The sequence below is a fragment of the Sardina pilchardus genome, chromosome 1, assembly GCF_963854185.1.
Source record: "Sardina pilchardus chromosome 1, fSarPil1.1, whole genome shotgun sequence".
NCBI classification, from domain to species: domain Eukaryota; kingdom Metazoa; phylum Chordata; class Actinopteri; order Clupeiformes; family Clupeidae; genus Sardina; species Sardina pilchardus.
In genome coordinates, this window is record NC_084994.1 from 27114674 (window position 1) to 27119964 (window position 5291).

Genomic DNA, 5291 nt, shown 5'->3' on the forward strand with positions numbered 1-5291 from the left:
ACAGATTAGGAACCTCGGGGAAAACAATGCGCCTGTCAGCTTCGCCAGAGTTGCGCTCCGCCGAACAGGGGAGGAGAGAGAAGGAGAGAGAGAGAGAGAGAGAGAGAGAGAGAGAGAGAGAGTTCTAGGGTTGTCAGAGTGTCTTTTGACTACTATGGTAGAGATAGAGAGAGAGAGAATAGAGAGAGAGAGAAAGAGAGGGATAAAGAGAGAGAGAGCATTTCTGTAGACATTTAGCAAGCGCTTCAGCGTCCAGTTTTTATTTGAGCAGTAAATCTGAGCGAATATTCCCTCTGAGTCCAGCCCATGGCCTGAGTAAGGCTTGGGCCTTTGCCTTCTCCAGTTAAGGTCGGAGAACACACTTCTGCAGGATGGCCAAAGCCTTGTTATACTCTCATAAATGATGGGAAGAGACCATTTGAGGATGTTCGTGACTTTATTCTCCTTGAGGGCCTTTTTATTTTTTAGTGTGAAATATTGTAGCTATATTTAACCTTTGACCCCTTCTCTGACCATTGCATTTCTTATGCAAATATCTGCAGAAACTGGGTTTGTCGCGTTAGTGTCCCTTCCCGCTTCCGTAACCGTGATTCTCACAAGGAATTGTATCAGTGCAGATATTTGTTTGTTGTTTGTCTTGTTAGTGTTTTTGTTTGTCTTATTAGTGTTTTTGTTTATCTTGGTAGTGTGTTGTTTATCTTAGTAGTGTTTTTGTTGGTCTTGTTTGTGTTTTGTGTCATTAGTGTTGCTTGTGTTTGTCTTTGTCTTGTTAGTGTTTTTTTAATGTTTGGTCTGTTTAATGTTCCTATACAGTACACTTCTCTCCTGTCTTAACTCATGGCTCATGGCTTCTTGTCGTTCTTCATTCCTCCTCTCTCTCTCTGTTCTTTCTCTTTCACCTGCCTCCATCCTTCTGTTTCTCATCATCCCTCGCTCCCTCCTTCATCATCCCTCGCTCCCTCCCTCCCTCCCTAATGACCTGTGTGCCTGTGCCACCAGGGGTTCCCAGTTAACAAAGGGGACACTCCTCCAATTATCCTCCGCACAAAGTCCCCACTAACCTCCTCTGTCCTCTCTTTTTGTGTGTGTGTGTGTGTGTGTGTCGTGTGTGTTGAGTGTGTGTGTGTGTGTGTGTGTGTGTGTGTGTGTGTGTGTGTCGTGTGTGTTGAGTGTGTGTGTGTGTGTGTGTGTGTGTGTGTGTATGTAGGTTTATGTGTACCTGTGTGTGTGTGTGTGTATGTGTCATGTGTGTTGAGTGTGTGTGTGTGTGTGTGTGTGTGTGTGTGTTTGTCGTGTGTGTGTGTATGTGTAGGTTTATGTGTACCTGTGTGTATGTGTGTTTGTGTGTGTGTGTGTGTGTGTACATGTAGTGTATGGTATGTGTCTGCACATGAGAAAGAGAAAAAAATATGTGTGTATGTGTGTGTCACACGGACATGGGAGTCATGTAGGACCATTCTCCTTCAGTAGAATGTGTGTGTGTGTGTGTGTGTGTGTGTGTTTATATGTGTCCGCATGTGGAAGAAAGAGTGACAGGGTGTATATGTCTGTGTATGACAGAGAGAAACAGAGCATGTTCATGAAGTAGATGTGTGTAGTGTGTGTGTGTGTGTGTGTCTGTGTCTGAGCGTGTACAGTGTGTGTGTGTGTGTGTGTGTGTGTGTCTGTCTGTCTGTCTGTCTGAGCATGTACAGTATGTGTGTGTGTGTGTGTGAGCATGTAGAGTGTGCATGTGTGTACGTTCCTTTATAAGAGAGAAAGAGTCTGTGTGAGTGTGTGTGTGTGTGTGTGTGTGTGTGTGTGTGTGTGAATGAGCTCATCTGTCCCTGTAAGTGTGTTGGAGTGTGTGTGTGTGTGTGTGTGTGTCTTCTGTAAGAAGGAGAAAGAGTGTGTGTAAATGTGCACGCCTGTCTCTGTAAGTGCGTTGAAGTGAGTGTGTGTATATGTGTGTATGTACATTTCTTTATAACAGAGAGATCGTGAAAGAGAGAGAGAGAGAGGTGAACTAAGTGGCCAAAGTTGGCTATAAGGACACATATATAAACACAAGAGGATCACTCCATCTAGAACCTCTCCTTTTCAAAGAGAGTGTGTGTATATGAGCACGCCTGTCTCTGTAAGTGCGTTGGTGTGTGTGTGTGTGTGTGTGTGCATTGGTCTGTGTGTGTGTGTGTGTGTGTGTGTGTGTGTGTGTGTGTGTGTGTGTGTGCGCATCGCTCCGTCCAGAACCTCTCCTTTTCAAAGATAGTGTGTGTATATGAGCACGCCTGTCTCTGTAAGTGCGTGTGTGTGTGTGTGTGTGTGTGTGTGTGTGTGCATTGGTCTGTGTGTGTGTGTGTGTGTCTGTGTGTGTGTGTGTGTGTGTGTGTGTGGATCGCTCCGTCCAGAACCCTCTCCTTTTCATCTCCCGGGTCAGCGTGTAAATATGCGCCCTGGAGCAGTAACAGGATAGCGTGGGCCGGGCCGCACATATAAAGGAGGGAGAGTTGGGCTGGGGTGGGGTGGGCTGAGGTGGGGTGAGGTGAGGTGGGGCAGCAGGGCACTGAGGTGCTGGGGTGCCACGGAGGTGTCTGGGAGACCCGTGTATGGAGAGAGAGAGAGAGAGAGAGAGAGAGAGAGAGAGTGAGTGGAAGAGAGGGAGAGAGAGAGAGTTGGGGAGAGAGAGAGAGGGAGAGAGTAAGGCAGGGAGAGTGAGGGAGAGAGAAAGAGTGTGAAGGAGAAAAAGATTGAGGGAGAGAGACAGTGAGACGGAGAGGGAGAGAGAGGAACGGACAGAGGGAGAGAGAGAGAGGAAGGGACAGAGAGAGGGAGAGAGTGATGGAGTGAGGGAGGGAGGGCGAGTATAGGGAGCGGGAGAGGCTGGCGTGCTAATGCGGTCCCCTGGCGAGAGTGCAGCCCGCTGGGCCAGAGTTCACCGCTAACTGGGGTTAACACGAGCTGGAGGCTGGTGAGAGGTGGTGTAGTGTGTGGTGTAGTGTGTGTGTGTGTGTGTGTGTGTGTGTGTGTGTGTGTGTGTGTGCGTGCGTGCGTGCGGTGTAGTGTTTAGTGTGTGGTGTGTGTGTGTACTTGAGTGTATTTGCTTTGAGAGACCAATATGTTTGCTTTTTTGTGTCTCGTATGTTGGCTTTTCCACACTTCTATCTGGCATGGCGGTGCGGATGCATCGAGCATAGCTGGTAAAGTCTGAAACAACGTAACAGTTGACAGTCTTTCTAAATAAATTAAAAGGTCTTATAACCTCTCACTCTCTTTCTCCCTCTCTCTCTTCCCCTCTCTCTCTCTCTCTTTCTCAATGTCTCTCTCCCTCTTTCTCTCTCTCTTTCTCAATGTCTCTCTCTTTCTCTCTCTCTCTCTCTCTCTCTCTCTCTCTCTCTCTCTCTCTCTCTCTCTCTCTCTCTCTCTCTCTCTCCTCTGTCTCCAGGGAGGAGTGTGGATGTCCGGTCTCCAGTAATGGTGTCATGGACGGGTGTCCTCTGAGGGTGAAGGTGTCACACTCCACCCACCCCACCCCACCCCACCCCAACTCCACCCCCCACCCCCCAAATGGAGCCCTCTGCTGAATACCCTCCAGCCTTCTCCCCTTTCGACGCCTAAGACACACTCTTATGGACGTTGCCGTAGCGACACTCAAAATGCACCATTCATCTCTCCTGGTGTCCGTTGGTGTGGTGGGTGGGTTCTCGGACGTACCTGAAGTGTCCCAACCCACCTCACCCCACCCCACCTCACCCCACCCACACCTCACCCTACCCCACCCTCACCCCACCGCACCCCATCTCACTCCAGAACCTAGCAAGCTCTCTCCTCAGTTTACTTCCTTATTGAGCTCAGGTGCTTCAACACTGTACTAATGCCCCCCCCCCACCCCCCACCCCCCTCACACACACCCCTCTCCTCTCACACACCCCTCCCCCTAAATTCAGGAGAAGCCACAGTGGTTGCCTTGGACACCAAAACAAAAACCACAAACCAAAAAAAAAAGAAAAGAATGACAAAACCAACAAAACCAAAAACAGCGGACAAGCTTCAACTGCAACAGGAACAGGAATGACAATAACCTGCTGACAGCTGAGTTTGTGTCCAGTGATTTCACCAGTGCTGCGATGTAGAGAGACTACCCACAATGCAGTGCGGGTTTGGATAAGGAAGAGGGCTGAGCTTCCCCCCCAAAATGGCCCCCTCTGGACGTCAACACCGAGGGCAACGGTTGAACTGAGGTGTCGTCACAGACAGGGTTAGCACGGAGGCCTGCGGAGTGTCTTTCATTGTGGGTCTTTTTTTCAGGCTGATTTTACTGGAGTGGAATTGGACATTCTTGATGAATACTGCTGTGAAAAGTGAAACGTTTGGACTATTGGACCGTGGGGTTTGCAGGGGTAATGCGCTGGTATCTGTGTGGTGTGCTCTGATATATATTTTTTTGTTGAGGATACGACGTGTTTATCCACACTGTGTGTGTGTGTGTGTGTCTGTGTGTCTGTGTGTGTCTGTGTGTGTGTGCGTGTGTCTGTATTTGCATATCTGCGTGTGTGTGTGTGTGTGTGTGTGTGTGTGTTTATGTGTGTTTCTGTATGAATCTGTTAAAGTGTGTGTTCAAGCCGATGTTTGTGTGTGATTTTCATACAACTGAAAACTTTTTATGTCTGCCTCACGTTTGAGAATAAACCGTTTTAACCTTACAGTGGTCATTCTTTTGCATTTAAGCGCCAAAGGTTGAGAACACGGATGGGCAGCCATTTAACTGTAACATTGTGTGCCATTTGCCACAGCACCCCGGCAATTTCAACACCTGTTGGAGTTGCTTGTCCAACAGGCCATTTGGACGTTACTCTAATCTTACCCATGGAATAGTGTGTGTCTGTTAATGGAAGGACAATCTGTGTGTGTGTGTGTGTGTGTGTGTGTGTGTGTAAATGAGCACGCCTGTCTCTGTAAGTGCGTTGTAAGTTTGTTGGAGTTTGCATGTGTGTGTGTGTGTGTGCGTGCGTCTCTGTAAGAGGGTTGTAAGTTTGTTGGGAGTGTGTGTGTGTGTGTGTGTGTGTGTGTGTGTGTGCGTGTGTGCGCGTGTCTAACAGGGATTTGGGGGTGTAGTGGAGGTTAAGCACCAGGTTGTAGTGTGTGTGTGTGTGTGTGTGCGCGCGCGCGCGCGTGCATGGCTAACAGGGATGTGGGTGTGTAGTGTAGGTTAAGCACCAGGTTGTAGTAGGCTAACCGCATGTGACCATACCAGTCTGATGGGTTGTGGTTACTGTATAAAATGTTCTACTGAATTTATCAGGTTTAAATATGCA

At 48.4% G+C, this 5291-nt stretch overlaps 1 protein-coding gene across 1 annotated transcript in view; it reads left to right on the plus strand.

The window, feature by feature from the left end:
• meis1a (Meis homeobox 1 a) overlaps window positions 1-3728 on the plus strand; it is a 46298-nt gene extending 42570 nt beyond the window's left edge. The window contains exon 13 of the mRNA XM_062528350.1: window positions 3422-3728. The gene's annotated coding sequence lies outside the window, so the exon portion shown is untranslated. The remainder of the gene's footprint in view (window positions 1-3421) is intronic.
• The last annotated feature ends 1563 nt before the right edge of the window (window positions 3729-5291 follow it).